Raw genomic sequence first — 24,828 nt, 5'->3', positions numbered from 1 at the left:
GTCTCATTCAAATGATGCAAACCTGCCTGATTGGCGGGATTTAAACGCTTGTTTCAGCACACTGTCCAAGCAAAACCAAGTCCACTCCAGAGTGTGTGTGTCTGTTTAACTGCCAGTAATCTGAAAGTAAAAAAACAAAAGCTAACTTCAGCTCCAGCCGTGTCTCATGTCATCTTTGAATTGCTAAAAAAAAGAAGAGGGATCCCATTAATGTTTTTTTTTCATTTTGCATGTGTGTGTTGTTTGTGATATTTGCTATTTGGAGTGAACTTTAAACAGCAAATGATGAAATTATGACATACACGTGTAAATAAATTCCCAAATTGACACTCCTTTGTAAACCTGTGTGATTGAATGTGCTTCACTCCAACACTGTGGGCTGTCCAGAAACAGCAGCTTCTTCAGATTAATTCAGAAGAGCACCACGAGTGGATGTTTTAATTTGAGTTATTTGGTCATTTGGAAAGGTCCAAAACAATTAATACAATTAATCTTGCTGAGTGAAGGCAGTCATTGTTGCCATGTAGCAGCAGTAAGTGTTACCCTGATTGGCAGTGGTGTAAGTGTCCACCAGTATTATCTCTGTCAAGTGGCTGTCCAGGTATAGTTATATGATCTTGTGAGGTAAAGCTGCCCCACAGATTTAGGTACACACAGACACAACTAAAAGCTCCACACCCCTTAACGTGTGCACACACACACACACACACACACACACACACACACACACGTATGTGTATATATATATATATATACACACGCCCTGCGTCTGACCTGCGGGTCAAGGTGCAGTGACTCTGAGGTTGTCTAACTGGGCCTCTTGAAACTCTTGCTTTGCATTCCTGCACCCAGTGGAGGGGGGTTGCCACAGACAGGGTTATTACTGGACTGAGAGACTGAAAGAAAGACTGATAGAGAGGGAGAGAAAAGCAGACAGAGGGAGGGAGAGAGGGAGGGAGGGAGAAGGGGGGGTTGAAGGAAGCTGGAAGGTATTATGCACTATTTCCTTGCCTTCCTAGAAGCTCTCACTTGTTCCCTCCCACTCGGCCGGCATTCTGTGGCAAAGTAAAAGAAAACGCTGAAAACTTGAACCTGCTTATACTCGAGCTTCCTCGGCCTTCAAACGAGCTCACTTGTTTTCTTTCCCTACCCTTCCCGCGTATGTTTCTCGCACTCTTTCTTGCTCCTCGCCTTGTTCGTCTCTCTCCCTCTCTCTCTCTCTCTCTGGGCTGTGTGTAAGAGGATCACTTTGTTTCCGTTGCCTTTTTCCGCGGTGCTGCAGACACACATGGAGCAGAGGATTGGATTTGAGGAGATACTGACGAAGTGCACAGCTGCAATGGTCCCCTCCATCTCCACACCAGGACTAAGCCCCCCCACCGACCCACCCCAGTGTGTGTGTGTGTGTGTTTGACTCTCTCCCTCTCTCTGTCGCACTCTCTGCTATCCGGCTCTCCGTGGGGTGGGAGTTGCAATATAGTAACTCAGAAAAATGGAAGTGGATTGGAGACAGACAAGATAGGAAGCTTTCGTTCTTGGGCTCGGACGTCAGGATCTGTGTGGTAAGTGCTTTCCTCTTAGCACTTTTGACAAGTTCTGTCCCTAAGAAGAATCCATCTGCCTGAAATCTCAGGAGCACTCTTCATGGCTCTATTGATTCATTTGTTGCCTGCTTTAACTTCTTTAGTTGGACTTTAAACTCCGTTCCCAAGTATTAACAAAATAAGCCTGATTTTCCTTATATTTCTTGTCAGTCTTAAATTAATTTGGTGACAGGAGAGGCTAGATCTTTGAATTTGTGTCCCAATGATTTTTAATGATTTTTAAAACATTTTTTTATTTTATTTGGTGGGAGGGGGGGCGAGGTGGAGAGATGGGGTGGGGGCAGTTGACTGGGGGAAGGGATTTTGAAGAGGTCAAAGAGAACGGCTCGGACAGAACAATGGTTGTGAAAACTTTACTAGTCATTTAGTTACGCCTCTGTGAAACATGTGTCCGTTTGTAGCCAGGGACCCGTGCTCGACTCCAAGGAGGCTTGCTGTGGAGGCCATTTATTTTAGCTAATTCAATTTATCAGCTGCTCAGTAGCTTCACTTTTTTATGAGTTTGGAATTTTTTAATTTGTTTTTTAAATGGGGTGGAGTGCAGTTGTGAGACACCGCACAGTATTTGAGACACCGTCAGCCTCACCAACCGACAAAACTGTTCATGTCTCGTGTATTTTACACCGTCACTGCTTTTACAGGAACGAAGTGATGAACAAGAGAAAAGAAATGAGACAATGAGCAAATGTTTTGATACAAAATCATAGAGAGAGAGAAAGAGAAGTTCCTAAGTTTGCAGTGGATACGGTGGGCTAAGCTTCGATCCACATTTCATCGGCCTTTGATGAAGCGCTTGAGGAATTCAGATTTTTTGTTGTAGTGCTGTTGAAGGAATAAATAATGCAGGTTACAGGGAAAGTAATACTTTACTGCGAGCCCCCCGAATAACTCCATTGTGTGAAATGTTAGGGGGACCTCACATTTCACATATGTGAGAAGCACTGGACCAACATTTATAATAATTAACATTATTTATATATTTGAGATATGTTATTGCTCAATAATTAGTTGATAATAATATATGATAGGACTTAAGATTTAGTTTGAATTAAAAAATCCTCTGAATTGTAATTTAGAAAGAATATTGTTACCTATTTATTTTAAGTAATGTTGTAGCTCATTTAAACTCACAAATGTTGGTGCAGTTAAAAAAAAGCTTCTTGTTTCCTGAATGTAAATCATCAGTTACATGAAATATATCACTAGCATCATTTAAAATTCACATTTTATTTTACTTTAATTTTTTTTGATGTGCAAATATTCTTTAAGGGTCTGACAAACTATGTAAAGTGTCAGTTTAACAAAGTAAGCCTTTTCACTCATTTGCACAGAGAAAGCTGTGGTTTGTGAGAGTCTTGAGAAATTAGCTGAGTTGAGCAAGAAACTCATTTTAGGAAGCTACTGAACTTTAGAGCCGTGATTTATGTGTCTCACCTTGATGGTTCACTGGCAGTTTGGGGTTTTTGACCTCACTCTTTGAGGAAATCAGAACCCGTTTCTCTGACCGCCTCACTCTGTGCCTCCCTCGTTCCCTTTGTTCATTAGACATCTCAGTAACATGGGAATTGAGTGTCTCGACTGGCTGTAATGGGCTTATTTCTCCTGTGAAAGGTAGTTTTTAGAGCCACATTTTAAAAGCCTCAGATGTGCCTCTTTTAATTTATTTATGGCGTTCTCTGAACACAGTTGAATTTATAGTATGCAGGATGAAGCCTAGCTGCTACCATAGCTCCTTTATGCATGCACACGAGCTGTGCTGCAGGGTCTGGTTCTTTATTTTGATTATGTGGGTCATAGTGTTGTGAAGGAGCACAGAACTGCACATCTTCTTGGAAAAAAAGTCTGTCAGAAAGTTGGATTTCCAGCTTCAGCAGCGTAATATGAGAGTAAATAGAAACTTAAAGTGACTGCTCAGCACTGAGGATGATGCTGTCGATCGGTTTCTTCTTGGTGAATGGCTCTTTACACACTTGCAGCTTTTGCTTTTCTCTCCCAGTGTTAGCTTGAACAAATATTAAAATAATGTAAAAATTCCAGCTGTGCTCAGAAATATTTTTTGACCCTTTTTAGGAGGTAATGGCAGAATTTTTGGATTAAAATTACTTTTTTTTCTTTTTTTACAAATTATAAAATGCACTTATTAAATAATAAAGTAAAAATCTGATTTGTAAAAATGACAAAAAACTTTACTTGAGTTTCTCAGCTCCCAGAATTCAGTGCTAGTGAAGAAGACTGCAGTTGTCTTCTATGACTATTAATCAGTTGGTACGGTGCAGTTCATCGTCTAATCGGAAACCCTCTCTACTCCTCTCTGGGATGCATTTGTGTATGTTTTCCAGTAGTATGTCTGCTGGCAATCTCCACTGCTGTTTTTTAAGCCAAGTAACGACATGTCGTCAGATAACCTCCCTGACCTCCCCGGGCCAATTTTAGCCTCTCCTGCAAGCCTGTTCTAGTTATAAATTAGCCTGGTTCTTGTGCGCAGGCAGTGAAAAGGAAAAGCTCAGTTAGGAGCAGTGATTTATTAGCTGTTAGGCTTCCACTGTCATGTGACTGACAGAGGTGTCATTCAGGATGAAAACAGAAACCCAGAACGCAGGCGGGATCCGACTGGTTCAGGAAATAGGAGGTGGTTTCCTTTTCTGCCACTCAACCAGGAGAGAAGTTGCATGATTTACATTTGAGTATTCCTGCCAAGTAGTGTTTGAGTCATTCCTCAGAGCCTGTTAGTGCCACACTGTACTATTTACTATGATTTTCAAGGGTTTTAAGGTGATTGTCTGCGACGTTCCTAAGTTGTTTGTTTGTTAAAATCCATAAGATGAGAGACAAACAGGAAATAAAAATGAAATACTAAAATCTTTCTAAAACTTAAGTCTTTCCACTCAGCATCCACCTTGAATTGTCAGAGGGCATTTAGCTAAATGAACTTTCATTAAGAACTGCATTCGTTGAATCCTTAGATCAAACACTTACTTATAAGGGTTTAAAAGCTTTAAACAAGCCCTTCCACCCACGTCTTCCACCCTGTTTGCTGTTGTGCATTTTCCCACTGACTTCATCTCAGCTATGCCACGTCTCCCTTATGTTTCAGATAAATATGTTTGTACCTCATCATAATGCAACCTGTGCGAACCTGTGTGCTGGTAATCATCTATGTGATGTTGCCTGAAAACCGTGTTTTATTGCTCACTGCTGCTCACCTGGCTCCTTCTCTTTCCAAACACACCACCTTGCATGTGCTTCACTCTATGACTCGTGTGGCAGCTGTATACATACTGTGCTATATGCTCTATACGTGGTCAGGCTCATCTAAAAATCGATTACTTCTGTAAATCGAGTTTTGCTTACTCCGATTACGGCCTTAATGCAAGTAAGATAATTTTGTTAAGATGTTTGTATGACAGTCCCAATAATGTGAGTATTGTCTTACTCGGGTTATGATCAAATTACTAGAGTGCATGTAAAACCAGTGAGTGGAAGCCCTGTTTGTCTCTGTTTACCAAGCAGGCTGCTCCAGTTTTTACCTCTGACACATGAATTGTTGTAACAAAGCCTGGATATCACCAGGCTGAATTCAGGGAGGCTCGTGCTGTTGCAAGTGTGGACAGTAAGAAGTTTTTAGTCGTCATTGCTTTGTTTGTTTGTTTTTGAGAATGGCTAACTAGGAGACAGTTTCTAGTTGAATTTTGCTGACTAATGTAGGCACACAGTGTGGCGTACAGTTAATTCATGCTGTTCCAGGAAGAAATATGATCAAAATAACTCCTCCAACAATGCAGCTGTTCATAGAGCAGGAGTTCGTATCCCCGAAGGCCGAGAAGAGAGGAGCTTTACAGGTGCTTCTTAGGCCTGAGCAATGTGACGATCATGTATTGTGAACAATCTTAACTTGGCATATCTGCTTTAAAGTCATAAAGTTTGCGTCATTAAATAACATTCCCTTCTCTGTGTGATGTAGACAAAAGCATGATTGGTTATGACTCCTTGGATCATTAATTAGAGTTTATTGTAAACCAGAGACAGTATGGCAGATGAAGAATAGCAGCGAGCAACAAAGGAGTCCCAAAAACAGCACTTCTGATCAGAACTTTCAAAATAAAAGCAAGATACAAATTGAATGCAGACCTTAGTGACACTGGCCTCGATTCGACTGCAAAAATAGGCCCAATCCAGCGTTTCTGTTATGATACTGATATCTGGGCTTAGGCAATTTCCTGATGCAAGCATTTAATAGTAGTTTTCTTCATTTTGAGACTCTGAATAATTCAAAATTATTGCTTTTATAACTTTATCATCTGATATGTCACAATTTATATCCAAGAATAAAAACTTACTGGATTTGTATTTGCTAGTAAATTAGTAAGTGAAAACAGGAATAATTAAAAAGTAATTACAACATAAAAATCATTGCATTTATCACATTTCAGCTCAAAGTGAGAGTCTCTTGTAGTTATACTATTTTCCTTTTTTGTCTCTCACACTCTCTCTCTCTCTCTCTCTCACACACACACACACACACACACACACACACACACACACACACACACACACACACACACATCGGGCGTGGAGCTGACATCCATCCATTCATTTATTTTCTTAACCAGGGTTGGGGCCTATTCCAGCTGTCACTGGCTGAGTGGCGGGGTACACCCTTGACAGGTTGCCATCCATTCCATGGTGAAGTGAACTAATATTAACTGAGTTGACAACAACACTTTCTGTTATTTTAAGTGGAATAAAATCTTCCCTGCAAGTGTTAAAATGAACCAAAGACCTTCTAGCTTCTGTTCGTAATTGCTGTCTCTCCCTGAAAGTTAATGAGAGAGAGAGAAGCCTGTTCGGTTGTGTCAACTGTCTTGACCAAAGTTTGCAGTTAAATAAAAAACTTTTTCAAACATAGAAAAAAAGGAGCATGAAATGGCTCCAAACTACTGCAGCGTTTCAAAGAGATTTTACTAGGGCTGGGCCATATCATACCGTTCACGGTAATACCGGTATAATGTTGGGCAATGATAAGAAAATGAAATATCACGATAGAATATGGGTAAAACGCACATGCGCAGTGCTTTTGTTTTCATACGCACATGGCGGAAAAAGCATGGCGGCGACGGAGAATATAAGAGCGAAAGTGGATCGTTGAATGAAACGGATGAACCAGAACTGGTTTGTAAAAATGCTGCAGCTTCACTGGTGGAACTGGTTTAGCTTTCGTCCATCAGATACACAACAAAGCACTATTTTTTGGTAGCGCATGCTAGCGGGCCGTCGTTATTACCGTGTTTTTTGGAAAATACGGCACACTTAAAATCAATCCTTTGATTTCTCTGAAAATCGACAGTGTCCCTTATAATCCCTTGTGCCTTATGTATGAACTCTGGTCGTGTTTACTGACCTCGAAACGATTTTATGTACACGGCGCTCGAAAATCTGTCAAATGTTTCAGTGCGACTTTGCTAAGCTACGAAGCCGCACCGCTTGATGGATTGTCGGAGCATTACGGCTGTCGTAGGCGGAGCCTCGCGGAGTGATACGTACTGCGCTTCAACATAATGTTACCGTATTGTGTGTGTATAACCTCTTTTTAAGTTGTGTGGATATTATACATGGTTATGCTGAGGATATGTCGGCCAGTTTCCACTGGAAATGCCTTTTGGTTAAACTATCAGCGAGGAATTTGCATTTGCACTGTTAAATTTTTATATAACTTTAATGCACAGAAAAAACAGCTGCTTGTTTAAGTGAAAATACATTGATGGTTTTTTTTTTTTGCACTAATAAAGTTGTGGAGTTGTAAAGTATTTTGTCTAGTGTCAATTATATCGTCAGTTATATCGTTATCGCAAATTTTCAAATGTATACCATGATAAATATTTTTGGTCATATCGCCCTGCTCTAGATTTTACCATTCTACTTTAGCTTTCCATCTAACTGTTACTCACGTAATAAGCAAAGAACAGGTTAGGATGCCTTTATTGATACATGAGCCAGTTTTTTGGGTCGGGGATCCAAATATTCCATCTGTGAGTCCCAGCAGAGAGGACCATGTGGTCTACTGGCCAGACTGTAAAGATGGCAAAACACTACCAGCAAATCGTCTCAGTGTTTACTGATATGATTGGTGCAATCGTGACTTCCACAGAAAGACATCTTCAGTTTCTTAATCGAGCTTGTGGCTCGTGCCTCATCTCAATAACACTGTCCAAAAAACACGATCATCCATATGAGCACAATTGCAAACTGGGGTGGAACCACCGTTAAAGCCAAACTTTTGAAATGACTGGCAAACTCTTTCATGCACCAGCAGAAGCTTTTGAGCGTGCAACTGTTAGTACACCCATTCAATGATAAATGAACGGATTCTATTGCATTCTGTTCTATTCTATTAGCACCATAGTTTCTGTCCAAGGTGGGAATCTGCTTCTCTGATTGGCTAATGTTACAAACATCACATTATGTTTCTTAAAAAGGTCACCTGCTGGATGTAGTAAAACTCTCCCGTCCTTTAGCATGTGCCCAAACTCTGAGATGCAGGTTTACTTATTTATGCATGCCAGTTTGACAAGTCTGTTTGTTTTACAGAGTTGACACTCCCTCTCCTTTAGTACACAATGCACATGTAGCCCTCCACGAGGATGATGCACCATTAAACTGTTAGTTCACATGTTAGGACGTATTCTTAGGACAGAGATTTCATTTTTAAGTGCAATAATTTGTCATTGGATATTTTTTTAGTATTTGAGGAAAGTCATAGGGGTTGTTTACTCTTTACTTATATGGTAAAAGAAAGTCATGACTTTATGGGCGATTAGCATAACTTACTTTGACAAATAGCACGAAGTGCAGGAGGATGCTAAGTGTCATTCAACACTACAATAATGATGACAGATGATATGCGTCATAAGTCACTCATTATTGAATTATTAATGACCTGAGCGAAGTCTTGAGCATTGCCAATGGAAAATAACACAGATGTTTAGTGTTTGGGATTGTTCGCTGTGATAAATTAATCCCCATGGCTACAGTTTTCAGTTCAACCTATTATTACCACACGAAGAAGAAAAGTAGAACAACATGTCGGTCTTTGAACTTAAAGTGATGTGAAAAAAATATTATCTAAAAAGCAAAGCAAGAGTAGATACACACATACACATGAGCACACATGCAGCATTGGATTCTGGCACAAATGGCCCCCAAAGGGTTGTTTATAAAGGGGGTGATGTCATGTCTGTGATGGAGGCTGTGTCTCTTTACCAGTGATCCATTTCTTACCCAGCTGTCCTTTGTGCTACTTAGCAGAAAGGAAGAACAAAAGAAAGACGGATATAAAGATGCAAGATTATTTTACATTCCTTTCACCTCCAGCTCACTTTATACCTGCCATTAAAAGGTTTTAGTTATTGATACGATGTTTTTTTTTTCTTCATTTGTTTTTGCCCATTTGATATTTTCTGTCCTTTGCTGCACAAATGTAAGGAGGGAAATAAAAGAGCACAAGTCAAACATTGTGTTTCTACTGTATACCAGAAGGTGGTTGTTGGAGTGACCGCGTCTAGGACGCTGATTAAACAGCATCCCAGTGCTTACTGTGAGGTGCTCACACCAGACTGCTTCTGCAGTTTTGCTATTTGAACACCTTATTTGAAAAAGTGCTCATCTTTGTACTTTCACTAATCCAATTTACATATTTATTATCTTATTTAGTGTTTCAGCAATTTTATTCTGGACAGTTGCCCATTTCCTGGGTCAAAGGATCATTGGCAATTTGTCTGCTTGTCTTTGAGCCAACAGGAGTTCGTTCTTCTGTGCAGACAAAGGGTCGCGGGACTTCTTTGTGGCATCGTACGTGTGTCTGCGTGTGTTTATGTGCGTGTGCGCATATGTCAGGTCTAGTGTTTCCAGCCCCTCGACTCTGCACTATTTTAAACAGCTTGGCTTCTTTAACCACCGCGCTCTCTATGGCGGGCACGCATATAAGTGCTGTGGGGGGGTTGTTGGGGGAGGGGAGTCCATATAGAGCTCAGGGGGCTCCCTGGGAAATGGTTTCCATACATTTAGCGTTTCCTCTTTGTGGTGCAGCAGGGTTGTCGCGTCAAAGCTGTGGTACAAGGAGGGGTGGAGGTGTTGGATAATGCAGACACAATGGGCTAAGGCAAACATTAGGAGTGAGACAAAGGACACTCCGCTTAGGTCACAGGGGGGGCAGCTCTTCCCATTATCTAAGGGAAGTGATCTTAACTGAGGGACTTTTTAAACCCATCAGCAAATTAGGGGCAGCGCTGAGCTGCTGGTGTGCGTTCGGGTCATGATCAAAGCCTCAAGAGTGGGTCTGTTTAAAGAGGAAGGCCGTAAAGCAAAGGACAGCAGTCACAACACAGCACAACATGAGGCTGGGTTAGCGCTGAGAGTGCTATCATGACCGTGTTATCATTGTCACAGTCGGGATATTTACTCATGGGAAGCAGAGGATAACTTCTTTCTCATCTGCACTAAAAACAGCACAAGCACCGTATGTCATATGGTCAGCTGAGTGTTTCTGCACCATACACGTGTGTTCTAAGGCGAGCCAATCTATAATCATGCTACACCTCTAATAAAAATTGGCATCAGTTATCTTTTTTTATATAGAATAACAAAATTGTGTTTCAGTTTCATTGTGTCAAATTATCATCTAGGTTTTTGTAATTGTGTTTTCTTTGGATATAATACAACATTAGGTTTTACCTTTCTAGTATGACTTTGTATAGTTGTTGTCTAATCTGCTGTTCAGAGATTTGGGCTATACAGTATATTTAGCTTGAATTAATAATTTACTTAAATAATTTATCATTAAAATAACCACCAAAGGATTTTTTAACATCACTAATTTATTTAGACACTCCCATATTTGCTAACCACTTTAGAGCTGAGACGTAGGTCAGCTTTTAGTATTTTTTATGAGCTAAGCAGCTTGTCACGTTCCACTCTAATTTATTGCTTGAAAACAGAGTGTCAATTACGTGGTAATTACACGCTGTTAAAGCTACTGCTTAACTGCTGGACATTATGAACATTTATGTCTTTGTTTCTCACTAAACATTTAATTTACTATTGGGGTGTTCAACCATAAGGAAACAGTGCGATCAAAGCAATTAACCTGTCGTTAACAAATTTTAAAAGATTTCACTGAAAAATCACTGAAGAAAATTGATGGAGGGAAAAGCTAGAAAAGAAAAGCAGAAATCTTTTTGCCAAAAAGCTCAACTAAATGTCTCCATATTCACTTATTGCGCTTCTTCTCCTTTTTTTTGTTTTTTGAAACCTTATGCGTGTTTGTGTGGCTGAAGGACCATTATGGGACAGGCTTTTAAGGGAGATCTGGGAAGTGGAAACCTAATACTGCCTGACTGCTGCTCTTGTGTACATGAACCCCACAGCTGCTGGACAGAGAGGGAGAGAAACTGGGGAGAGAAAAATGGAGGAAGAAAGGAGGAGGGGATATAGGAGAGCACGGTGTGCTCGGTAATTAGTTGTCTGGTTTTGTATTGACCAGTCTGGTGCTTGGGCCTTGGGGACTGTTAAATTTGCAATTGAAACTGAAAGGATTATGCATCCAAAAGACATTAAACAGGAGCAATGAATAGATTGTGGGCCACACGGTGGACTACTTTGTTTTTCTTTTTTTTAATCTTCTTCCATCTTCTTAGACGAGCTCGTACTTTCCTTGTGAGAAGCTGATGTTTTACATGTTACAGGTAAATTACAAAAATGTACTGTAGGGTCATGACAGTTTTACATTGTGATAATGGCAGCCCGTTTTAAGAGTCAACCATTACAAAAACAAACACTACACTGGTTCGAGTCATCATTCGGGGTCAGTTTATTAAAAGCAGACAAAGTCTGAAATCATTGCCACATGCTACCTGCTGCAGAGTGCGATGCGAGTCTAATGAAATGTGTTTGAATGGAGACGTGGTGACCACGTGTGGGAATTGATGGCTCTAGCCTGAGCTGCCCAGGGGGGAAGGAAGATTTGTGTCTGTGTTTATTGGTGCTGAGGTTGCTCGTGCTTGCTGCAGTGGGCCCACAGAGTAGGTAACACCTTCCAAGTACTTGCTGAATCTTATGGCCCAGAGAGATTCCCTTTAGATGCACTGCCAGCGTTGATTTAAAACGATCAAACTGGTGTGCGTCAACAGTTTAGTGACTTTTAGCAGGGGAAAGCAGAGACGGGCACAGGAATCGCTTCAAACTAAAGTGTAACGTAGCCCCTTTCTAATGACTTCCATTGTGTGTTAGGGTCCGCTGTACCTGCCGTTCTCACCCTTGGGAATGGTGCAGCATGCCAAAAGTGACATCACCCTTGCCGTCGCAAGCCACACTTTGTTGTCGTTTCAGCCGTGAACCTCTTAACCTGCCAACACCACCAGAGTGAACACACGAGTGTACGGTTGTGTCAGTTTTTGCTGCTGGTTTAATGAAGCTCAGAGATTCACAGACCATACAGAGGCAGATGATGATGCCACAGTTTGAAACGATGAGGCTTTGACTTCTTCTCTTCCTATAATGTGGAGCTTTGTCTGAGTGGAAACGCTTATCGTTCAGGTGAACACTGCAGTGAGTACTCGTGCCCTCAGAGCTGGTATAAATGGTACGGCGCTGCAGCAGCAATGTTACTGTTACTGGCAAGTATAATGGACCCATCAAGCAGGCCAGACCTTACAGTGGGGAGGCAGAGGGTGACTTTTAAAAAGGCAGGCTATAATATGAAGGACCTCTTTGCTTCCATCTGCATCGAGCATTTGAACCTGCTGAACTGTGAGCCTTGAGTGTGTCTTGTGGATGATAGAGGGGTGATGTCATGCTCTCTCTCACTGTTTGTGTAGCTGGCAGAGCTGCTGGAGAGAGTCGCACACTATGACTTAGTCGAGAGCAGAACAGCCCTGTGGGACGCTGCCAGAAAGTTCCTGCCTGCTCCAAAAACTCTGGTTTCTGCTTTTTCCTCTGATTCTGCTTTGACACGATGATTCGAAATCTTGTACCAACAGTCCGTGTTTTTAATCTGTTCGAGTGTCCTGTGACGCTTTGCGACCCAGAGCGAGGAGGCACTCTTTGTAGATAAAACACACAATCTGGTCGAGATCCCGCTTTGTGATTATCACAACGTAAATACAGGAGAGCCTGAGCACAGGTGGCTGATGCTGGGCTGATGGTAACCAGACCGGACTGATGTGTGCATGGAAAAGAAATCACTGCTGTAATGTCACGCATAAACAAAGCCTATTTTCTAAACCTTGCCATGTTCGCTTGAAACATCATACAGCTGAGCGTTTTCACATTGCCAGAACAATGAGCCAACTCCAAAACAGCAGCATGGGCAAACCTTCTTTTCTTTCACATTTACGTAAATATTTTCCCTAAATTTACAAAAATATGATTAGACAGAAACATCTTCTTTAAAAATAGCACTTTTGCTGCATTAATGCTTGAAATAAAAAATGACAACATAAAGATAAAATCAAATCTTTTCAATTGGAATTGTAGTTAAATTAAAGAATAAAGCCAAATATACTGCACATGTTAGGTGTTTATTATTCTGTCATATAAATGGTTGTATTTTTGTTTTAGAAAAACAAAAAAGAAAAACCACGGCCTTCCTGCAAAGGAAAACCAGAGTTAAAGTACTAGTATTTTTTTGTGTGCGTATTTTTATTTACTTAACAAATATATTTTTGTTTTATATATCCAGAAATAACAGGAAATGCATTGCCTTATAAATAAGTGAGCCAACACAGCTCATTGCCCCAGTCATATATGTTTGTTAGTATATTTGTACTCGCGCCCCAAAGGCCCATTTCTGAGCCTGGACAAACCCTGTAATATCTTCTAAATTGCCCTAAATGTTGTGAGGATTACTTTAATTTTCTGCACTATTAGGCATTTTACCTCAAGAAATGTGTCTGAAAGGCTTTGTGACATTTATTCTGATGATGTTAAATTTCTGGTTTAGACTGTTCGCTTCATCTTCATTCCCTGACTCAGCAGCCAACTCCCAGAGAAAGTTCAGATTTTCTATATTTTTGGATTTTTTCAGGCAAAAACAGCTTTTTCAGACCGACTGCTGCATGCGGCACTCCATCGTCTGCTCGTCAGAATGAGGTGGCAGGTTTTGAGCTCCTGTGCTCATCTGCAGTTAAGAACCTTGCCAACTGAGACACCCCCACTCCCACACACACACACACCCCACCCCACCTTCTATTTGGGGGTCTCTGACTCCCCTCCCCTCATCCCTCCTGGTAATAGATGGCCTCCTCGCTTTGAGCTTGAGCCCACCTTTAAACAGCTAGACAGGACTGGGGTTTGTCTCGGGCCAAGCGGTGGAGTGGAACAATAGGAGTGTGTGACATTGTCTGGTGTGTGTTAGGAGACCGACGTCTGTCTGAAACATACGTACAAACACGTGATGGCGTTCTCTTCACACAGCTGCCTTTACCTGTGCCTGCCAGGTAGCAGAGAGGGAACACGGGACATCCAGGGTATGCACATCTGCACATTTTTTCCTCTTTTTCTTTTTAAGCCACTGCCGTTTGTCAAACGTGGCTTTGCGCCGAGGCATCCGTCTCCACATCACGTTCATTGCCGTTTCCATGCTTCCCGCTGTTTGTCTTTGACGACAAACCCTTTGTCTGGCTGAAGCCTTTAACACAGAGGGGCTGGGATGGAGCCTCCGTGGATCTGTTCTTATGCCTGTGTACGTGTTTGTGTCCATTCACGATAGACCATCTCTGAATATGTGTGTGTTTTCGATTCATAAGCTGCTAGGACAGACTGCAGCATTGACCTTGGCTTTGTTGAAATGTGTGTGAGGAGAGCATTTATGCGTGTGTGAAAGGAGTTTTTTCTTTTTTATTGTTCTGTCTAAAAGTGCTTATGATGCCACGATTCCTGTTATCTGCAGTAAAGGAGCATGTAGAGTTCTCCCTGCAAATCTGTTTTCCCTGCAGTGGCTCCATGGGACAAGGATCTTGTAGATTTCTCTTTTCTTTTCTTTTTTTTTGCTTTAGCATATTCTGCATTCATATGGAAATAAGGGGCAGATGAGGGACAGAATCTCACATCAATTTGATTGGGCCATGAATAGCTGCCAGTGTGTTTGGACTGACCCAGCGCTGCCTTAAAGGCACTGCCCAGCCTCTGCTCTAAGACCGCAGAGCCGAGCACATTTTCAGCTGCGACGCACACGTGTTCGTCCACACACGCGCGCTTCCACCAAAGATGAAAAAGCAGATGCTCATAATTGTACTCATACAATTAGTTACACTCGAGCACTTAGGAAGACAGAACGCTGTCTCATTCTCTGTCACTGTCTCTGTGTTGCACATATACAGACAGCCACGCCAGATCCCAGGGAGACGTTAGTGTCGCAATACGCTCGTCTTTTTTTTTCTTCCTTTCTCGCAAATCCTTTTTTTTTCTTTTTTATTAAATCCTCACTCACCCTCTTTTTCCCAGCAAAACGGATGTCATGATGATGGGCCTCCTTTAGCATTATTAAGGAAGTTTGACTTTATGCTTCCATTTAGTTTTGGGCCAATGAAAGATGCTTAAAATATTTTATTACAATATTTCCCTACATCTTACAATTAAACAGGACAAATAGATGTCTGTTTACATAAATGCAGAGTTAGAGTTGCTGCAGTTAAAACACAAATATAATTTTCCATGTGAAATATAAAATATTTCACATTAAAAAAAGAAAAGAAAATTTTAGCTTTAAGGTTTTTGTGGTTTTGTGTTATGTAATACTGTAACCCTGAGAAAATGCACAGGCATCGGTTGGATTAAGGTAATATGCTTTTTCTACGCTGTCTGTGAATTAATATTGTATGTGAGGAGTCCCGTTTCTAATAAATTTTGAGTGTGTTTCCTTCCCGGGCACGTCTGGTACAATGGGCCTCCCAGACCGAACTATTGCAGTTGGATCTAGCAGCAGGAATCCATCAAACAAGATTTGTCTCGGTGGATATGCTGGTTTTGTGCTCAAGAATTAGAGCCCACCACCCATATTCAACCCTGGTCTGAGTTACTTTGTCTTTTATCAAACTAGACAGTCCCTGAAAGCGTGGCTGTAGAGTTTTAATTCATTTAGTAATGCATCGTCTCTCTCTTTTTTAAAATAATGTTTTTAAAATATGATAACTGCAATTAGGCTTATTTCAATAACATAGACATTTAAAAAAATAAAATCAAGTAGATAAAGTAGAAAGAACCGATTCATTGTTCTTACTCGGTTTTATTAGGATATTAAACGATTTTTTCACAAGTATTCAGCACCTATTTTAAGATAAATTAATAACATTTATTAAAAAAATTTTTGTGCTTAATATTTAACCTGAAATTAAACTTTTTTTGCTATTAAATTTCCTTCATGAAAGTATTTGTTCTGCTGCTGTGCATTTCATCTGCTAGATTATCTTCGCTTTCTCCCTGGTGGCCGTTTTGTTCTGTTTTCCGAGTTTATGGTTAAATTTAGGCAGAGTTAAATATTTTGCCTGCTGAAGCATGGCATGTCCGCTTTAACACCAAGGTCCAGCCTCTGTCTGTTAAAAGAGCAATGTGTTGAAGGAGGGCCTCAGTGTGTGTGCTGTTTTGTCTCTCCATTAGCACCCATTCAGAGACAAAGAGTTAGAGGAGCAGACGATGGGCTTGTTAACACACAGGCATTAGTGAATTAGTGTGTGTCTTTGTGAGGGAGGGGACACTCCTCTAGTGTTATGGGGCTTTCACCACCGATACACTACACTCCAATACCACAAGTGTCCAGCCACTGAATAGGGAGGATTTGTTGCTGCACACCTAATTAAATAGTGCTTTGGGTAGTGGTTGTGGTGAGGGGCCCTTTGTTCCAGTCCACCTTCTAAAGCACCTTGGAAAGCTTAGTGTTTGACTTTGGTGACAGTGGAGGTTAGACCCAGCCTCTCTGTGACAAATGCAGCAGCTGCCTTTCATATACGATGATCATAGCTGGGACCTACAGACATGCCCAGCGAATTGCTGCACATTTTTAACTTAATCACCCAATTAATAAAGTGATTGATTCATTAAAAAACAAAAGAAATGTGAGTTTGTTTGTTTTTCCCTCCCACAGTGAAAATGTAGTGAAACAATGTGAGATAGATGACAGAGTGAAAATGTTGTGGATCTGCTTAGTGTTGTAGGTTTTGAGCAGGACTGACTGCTGGGGGGTGAGGAGATTATGATGCCCTCTGCTTTGTGTAACAGCCTATGGGCTTGACCTGAGGGAGGGAGACTTTGTGGCCCTGAGAAGGGACAACACATCTGAAGTCGGTTCAGAGTTTGCACTTTCTTTTGGATAGAATCTAGATTTGAGGTGGTAACTGTTCTCTAAAGTTATATTATTACAGTTTATATAGAATCCAGTGTAATCTTTGTGTTATTGTTTGTTTCTCTGTAAGTTAATTATTAAAGTTTTTGCCATCACCTGATATTTTAGTGCCTAGGAATTGGTCACGTTTCTCCCCTTGACAACCCTAAAAGAATAGCATTAGCTAGCACACAAGATAATATGATATTTCCCTCAGTCCACCTTTAATTTATGACAGTGGTAATCCTCATTGCTTCTGTTCTCCTGTGCACAGCTGACATTAAAGTGAATGGTAGTTTTTTTTAGATATGTAAGCTGCAGTCACAATCTCTTACAGGAATATCTGACAGGGTCACTCAGCGATCGAGGGGTTTTTGGTTGTTTGGTTAGCTCTGCTGCCTCATCATGAGCTGTGAGAGCAGACGTGGTGGAGCAGCACTCTGGCATTCAGCTGCCACCGATTCCAGGCAGGACGATGGTGATGGTGGGTTGCTGGTTTACCTGTGTGTTCCAGGAAACATCTGCCAAAGCTGCTGTTTGGTTGAGTGTGTGCTGGTAAATGTGTGGTGCAGAGAAATCAAACGCATTTATTTATTGTCTCATTTACTGCCAGTTGTTCTAGTATGAACAGTGGAAAAATTATTTGCTTTTGGATCCATTAGAGAGGAGAGGATAGTTTCAGATGATAGAGAAGAAACACACACACACACACACACACACACACACACACACACACACACACTTGATCAAAAGGAATAAAAGATGTTTTTCTGTTTTTATTTCATCATGGGGTATTTTGACACACATTCCAGAAATAATTGAATTAAAGAATTCAAAAAATATTTTAACTTGAAGGAAAAATATATAAAAGGCTTCCCTGACGTATTTATTTTCACATTGTTTCATAATTCTGTTGTGTCTTTTTAAAGATTGGATCGTGTGAGTGCGTAACATGAGACGGGAATGTTGAGCTTGTCTTTGTGGCAGATTTGGCCGACTTGTCCCCGTCACTGTGTCGTATAAAGGTTCAGTGAAGAATCCCCTCCCCTCCACCCCATGGTCCCATCTCTGCCATTGTTCCTGCTAACATCAGTCAGCTCTGTTTTTTACATGCAGCCTTTTTTTTTGTTTCATATCCAGGATGAATAATGTCCTTTTTATTTTCAGGCCTTGTCTCATGTTATTTATCTAGTTTATCTTCCCTTTCAGATTATGTTTAATGTAAAAAACAATTAAATGAAAATGAATTTATGTTGCATATTTTACTCTTTTGTAATTTTTTAAAATGTTTCCTAAATAAGATTGAAAATAAATTATAATTTTTTTAAAGCAATTTAATAATTTTGAAATTATAACATTGTATCTGTAGTGAGATGTTTATCACGCAGTTAGCAGCTATTATTTGTTTTAATCAACATTTTAAGAGTTATTCTTGTTAGTTTAATTTTTTGTCACAACATAAACTGGAACTGAGTTTTAATCATAGAAACCCAGACTACAGAGGAGATGCACTGTTTGCAATCAGCTGGCAAACTGCTTTTTTTTTTGTCTGTTTAATTATAACATTTAATTTCACATGAAAGCAGATTTTTCTTCAAGCAGGGCGAGACCTCCAGCTGCTCTGGTTCTGTGCTGTTAGGATGTGGGCTCTGGCAGCAGCGGTATTTTCGGAGGAAGGCCCGGTAGTCGCTGTGGGATCAGCCTCAATTGTTGTGCGAACACAATGCCTTTGCGTCCTTACTTCACTGCTTCTTTTGCTTTGCTTCCCCTGCCTTTGAATTTGCTCATTTTCTGCCCTGTTTTGTTCCCCCCATCGCCCCCTTTGATTGGCCCCTACATAGCAACTTGTCACATGGAGCGTGTAGTCTATAACTGCTCCTCTCTGAACCTTTTGCTTTTTAAATTCAATGCGAAGTGGTACATTTCTGCACTTAATTTTTGTAACATGTTTTATCCAATTAAATGCAGTTAGAAAAATTCTTTTAGCATTAACTGTTTTTAAGTATTGTTTTTAAACATTTAAAATATTTAAAAAAAAGATGTTAACACAATTAAATAAATTCAAACCACTTATTAATAATGTTAAATCAAAAATAAATTATTGTAAAATAAGTACATGAGATAAAAAAAAATCTAACAATTACTTTTCTACTTTCAAAATAAAAAATAATCAAATAAAACCATAAATCCATATGTGAAATAACAAAATGAGTTTTTCTTTATGAATCACAACAATCACCTTATATGACTGTACAATGCTGATATGTTGACATTGATCGTGCCACCTTTTACTGTCATCAAGCCTCTCACTGCCTTCTCTCTTTGGCCCAGTCAAGTGCACATATGCTCATCCATAACCATTTACTGCAGCAGTTCAATATGTAAACACACACACACACACACACACACACACACACACACACACACACACACACACACACACTTGACGTTAATAAAAGCACATCGTTTTAGCTGCCTTCACATAATGATTGTATTTAATTAATTACCAGGACTTGACAGGTCGAGTGGTTTTGACTTGAAATCATATTGTCATTGGGTCTAATAATGAGCCAAGTAATGCAGTAATGTATGTGTTACTTAATTTATTTATTTTGTACGTACAGCTAATTCCTCAGAATATAACTGAGCAGTTCATATTTTTTCAATTTTCTATTTTGTATAGTTGTTTTGTTCCTTTACATATGACTGGAGTCATTCATGTAAATAGTTTACATTTGTTTTACAAATGTTGCAATTGCATTAAACAATTAATATTTAAGTGCTTTATGTCTATTTATAAATTTTAGTTGCAGATTTTTTCGATTCAACCAATTTTCCTTTTTGTTTTTTTTTTATTTTTAGACAGGTTTTTTTTGCAGAAGTTTAATTAATTAATAACTAAAAATTCATTTGTAATCATAGCACGCTAATATAAATATAATACTAGAGAATACTATAGAAATCAAGCATGTTGGATCATCCAGTGATCAGTGAGGGGTGAAGAAAGCAACTCAGCTCTTTTCTGCATTCATCACTTTAGCAAAATACCAGACCACATCAGGAATAAACTTGGCAACAACTGTTAAAGATGACATTTTCTTTGCAAAAAAAAAAAAAAAAATATATATATATATATATATATAATTATAAGGATAGATAGATAGATATTCTTACAAGTATTAAGAAAAGGAATCACAGCTCTGGGCCCACAACACAAACCTGAGAAGAGAGGGGAAAAAAATGCTGGCTAAGCTATCCGTTTCACACACGCGGGGACAGAAGGTTCGATATTCATTCGATCGATGAATGAAAAGGCACAATGGCAAAATCGGACAGGCTCCTTTTCAAATCCACGTCTCCAGTGTCCCCCCCCACCCACCCACCTCTCCCTGCTGCCCCTCCACAGTCTGCAGTCGCTGGGCGGCTGGTGTGGCAAACAGAGAGAGAAAGAGAGAGAGGGGAGAGCAAGGGTTACATCAAGGCTGCTCTCTGGACCGTGCAAACAAGTCTAGACCAGTGACCTGTTCAATGGCTCCTTTTGAGGAGTGGGGCAAGTTCGGTCAGAGCGAGGAGAAAGGCAGGCACAGCCTCTTTTCACTGCCGAAGCAGCTCACAGCTCGCGATCGACAGGAGGTAAGGAGGGCCGGGAGGGCAGGCATCTGCTTCCATGGTTACAGGCCGGGTATGGGGACCCTACAATTGAGGAAGCTCCGTTCTCATGCTCCCACAGAGGCAATGTCACGCATTTTAAAAATGCGTCAGGCCGGGGCGAGGACCACATCCACCAGCGGCAGAGTCGCTCTTTCAGTGTGGAAATAAAATGATAGCACGTCTGTTTGAGGGGTGCAAAAAGAGTGTGTGGGGGGGGCCTTTGGGATGGGGGTGGCAGCATGTGCTTGGAAAAGAAAGAAATGCGTCACATGATTGAAATCCTAATTCAAAGTAAGGTGTTTGTTTTTTTCCCGCGAGCTGCAGTGATTTTCACAAATGCGCCCGATGTGTGTTTTTAGCGGCTTTGGTGGTGAAATGATGTGGTTTTGTACAAGTTCGTGGCACAAATGATTTATCCTCAGAGGGAGCAAAGGTCAAGGTTTATATGGTCCGATATCTTAATGAGGATTCTCCCAAAGCAGCAGAAAAATGGAAACAAAATAACCTTTTTTAAATTTCTTCCGCAGGAAAGACGTTTTCATTTCTTTCTTTTTTTTTTCCTTTCTTTTTTTTTTTTTTGCCAGTGATTTCAAATTCAAATCAGCTCTAGTGAAATGTGCATATTTGTTACTTTAGCACAACGTGTGTGTGACGGTTTTGGATTGCAAACCAGTCAAATGTGAGGAGTCACATCTGTCTGTTTATTTGTTGATTTGTTTGTGTTTGGGCACAAGCTGTGTGTGCGTGTCTGTGTGCTCGTGTGCACGCGTGCGTGTGTGCCGAGATGAATGGATGCTTTGGGCTTTTCTTCACGAAGGCGGGCTGTGTTGGAACGTTGAATTTGGTCATGCAGCTGACGCTTTACCCCTTAAAACACTCCAAACAGAATGAACAGATGGCCGGCCCTCAGGAAGGGCTCGGGGCGTTGGATTTGCTCTCAGACCGTGGGAAAGTCTTTGGCTGACTTCACCTGCTCGGGGAGCTGATGTGACTGGATTAAACGGCAGTGAAAGAAATGAGAAATTAAAACTAACACAGAGCACGGTGCACGGAGCTTTGTACGATTGCGAGCATTTGACTCACATCTTGTTTAGCAGTGGAAAAAAGGGACAAACTGAGACCCGCAGAAACTGATTCAGTGTTTAAATTTAGAGCTTTTAAACACAACAAACATGCTTTGTATATTGTTATTTTTCTTTGTATGTGTGCAAAGGAGAGCAGGGTGGATGGGTTCAGTTTTTTTTTTTTTCATATGTCTTTGTAATCCTAATTGGAAACAGTTGATCCTCAGTTTGTTGAGACATTAGACATGATGTTTGGCCATCTCACCCTCTGCTTTTGATCATCTCTGTCTCAGAGAGACAGCCATGTGCAGGCTTTGATTTATTGTTATTAAAAAAGAATGGGGCTGTTTGTCAGCCTTCCATCTGATTGATGCTAAGATGCATGCACACTTCAATTTAATACTCTTAAAAAGAAAAAAAAGGCCCACGTCTGTGCACTTAATGGCTCATTAATTATGTGTTTGAATGTGCAATAAACTTAGATGGATTATCTGCACTGAAAGGTTGTGTTTTGTTCATTTCATTTAATGTGTGGATGCTGGAATTTATACAGAAGCCACTTAAGGATGTGCTGACAGGTGTGAAACTCCATTTCAGACCTCACGAATGAATCATCGAAAACAAAAATCACTGCCACAGCTGAGATAATGATGGGTGTAGCGTGATGTCCGGACAGGTAGCTCTTTATTCACCGCTCAAGGATTCACTTCCGTGATCCGATTGCAGCTTTCGGCAAAGGAGCAAAAAGATGGTGTCCTTAGGCTTTGTGATTACCAGCAGGATGATTTTTTTCTTTCTCCCACAGTTTTTATTGGTAGTGGTTTTACTTGTGGCAGGGACTTCAATAGATATAGAAAATTAATTTGACAAGTGTCTTTGCACATGGGTAAATATTTGCCATATTGTTGTATTTATGACACCAGTTCAGTCATTTCCAAATGTCAACTGATAACCACAAGAATCCTTGGTTGGTGTTAGTCCAAGTGCTTTGCTCTCAATGAAATACTCCATTTCAGTTAAACTACAAAAAAGTAGAGTGCATAAGAGTTCAATTTAGGCAAGAGTCAAGTGCTCTCCATCTGAGAAGTGGGAAGGGAGGAGTTGTTGGGTAGTGGAGGAGGCTGTGGAGGACTAATCAGATGTGTTTATGTGCTGAGCAGCGTAGTCAGTGTTAGACAAGAAATGTGAACTTGACTACAGAGAGCCTTTGGGAGTATAGGTGCATGTGCTCTTGAGATTTAGCCAAAGTTGGGTTATTTTTGGAAAGGGGTTTGCGCCATAAGGATTAGGTCATCCGGTTGTATATTCCATATTCATTTGGAAGACGTGCCCTAGCGGAGCAGCGATGATGTGACAGCGTCGACAGCAACTAAAAAGAAATGGTTGTTTCTTTCTCTCCCTTTTTTTCTTTTTCAAGCTCTCGACCCGATCGGTCCAGCTAAGCACTTCATCCAACAAGAAGTGATGTTCCAGCTGTTTTTTTCTCCCTCTAATTGCATACGTGCGAGCTCATCTCTGCCTCTCAAAAATGTCTCATCTAAATTCAAAAAGTTCAAGAAAATACATTTTTCTGTGTGACTGCAGAGCCGCGGAGCATTGCTAGAGCTGGGCTCTGACACTGGACCAACACTAATTGGGTTACTAGAGCTCGTTCCCTATTCGCTCATACCCTATATATAAATACACACTAAGACATTTTGTGCTCCGGCCTGGCTGACCTGTTCACATCATGGTTTATTTTTATAGTGGTAATTTGCCATTGGCCTGATGGTTTGGTTTCAGAGGCCCACATCATTAATCATGGAGGGCATTACTGCAGTGTAATTACACTTTCTCTCAGTGAACCCACAACATATAACGCAAACACAGTTAGCTGCAAAGTATGCTCGGCACAACGGCAGGGGAGGGCTGCTGTGTCTGTATTGTTAAAATATTGCACTCTAGTTTCGAATAGAATAGGGTGCTCAGAAAATGCAGTGGTCAAAATCCCTTTTAGGTGCGTTTGTAGAGAGCGGCTGTGTTTCACCAGTAACTGTTGCTGATGATTGACTACAGTGGAACATCCTCTTAAGGAATGTTGTTTGAAGGTGGTGTTAAGAGCTTAAGAGTTGACAATAATTAAAACCACAAACACGCCAGGAAACAAATGGAAGTATGCATGTGTGCTGTGGGGGGGTTAACGGGTAAGTTGGAATCAGTGACAATGCCGTATAACCCCTTTAAGATCATTATTCCGCACAAAATGCACCCCCGGGGTGTGTGACACATTTGTGAATGGGCTCTTCCGCGGGATTTAACGGGTTAACAGCAGACAAAGGGAGCTGGGACCATGTAACCCAGCAGGGGAGACCCCAGTGGAAACACCAGGCTGCCTTATAATCCTCATGCTGTCCCATCCCGTTTGCTCTGCTCTGCAATCACAGATGACTGACATGCACCCTGTAAGTCGACATGGCTCTGGGGTGAGAGGAGCCACGTGTTTTCAGCTGGTCTCGGCAGAATTTCCTCCACCAACTCTCACACACACACACACACACACACACACACACACACACACACACACACACACACACACACACACACACACACCTCCAGGCTGTGTCAGCACACCTCACGCTTTTGTCCAAGTTGTCAATGAAAAATGATAATTAAAGACAAATGCTTTGATTCCCAGTGGATGGACATGAACTTTGGACAGATGCCTGTCTTTATTGTCTTGACCAGCTGCATGTGATTTCATGCTGTAAGCCCTGATCTAGCACACATATATGGAAGCATCATGCAGTCTATTGTAGGGCAACATGTGCTGTAAGGATCTGGTTGCGTGCTGGAGATCATAGAGGCCAAGCAGAATAAATCCAGTTCATAATACAGCGTTACAGATGTCAGTTCCACTGATGTTTGCAGTATATCTTTTGCGTGTTATACTTGGCCAGTTACAGTCTGACTTTTTTCTAATAGCATAGCCTTTTCTGTCTGAATGAGCAACTGCATTCTGTTAAAAAAGATAAATTGTGGCAGCTTTATTTTCTTTGATTAGAGCCTGCACAGATGTGGTTTTTCACTGGTAAAAGATCTTTTTGTTTTCAGGCAGTGATTCAGGCTAAAATGTGTATTTAATTCTCGTCTTTCAAATGCACGG

General features: G+C 40.8%; 1 long non-coding RNA gene across 2 annotated transcripts in view; it reads left to right on the top strand.

Moving 5' to 3' along the window:
• Positions 1 to 1,018: 1,018 nt before the first annotated feature.
• LOC309715087 overlaps positions 1,019 to 24,828 on the top strand; it is a 44,385-nt gene continuing 20,575 nt past the window's right edge. Inside the window, exon 1 of one of the 2 annotated variants that reach the window (XR_014279144.1) lies at positions 1,019 to 1,562. This is a non-coding gene — a long non-coding RNA (uncharacterized lncRNA). The remainder of the gene's footprint in view (positions 1,563 to 24,828) is intronic. The other variant, XR_014279145.1, reaches the window with a different exon arrangement.

Source organism: Aulonocara stuartgranti (assembly GCF_965226115.1).
Source record: "Aulonocara stuartgranti genome assembly, chromosome: 10".
NCBI classification, from domain to species: Eukaryota; Metazoa; Chordata; class Actinopteri; order Cichliformes; family Cichlidae; genus Aulonocara; species Aulonocara stuartgranti.
Note: the sequence above shows the minus strand (reverse complement) of the source record. Positions and strands in the feature narration are given on the sequence as shown.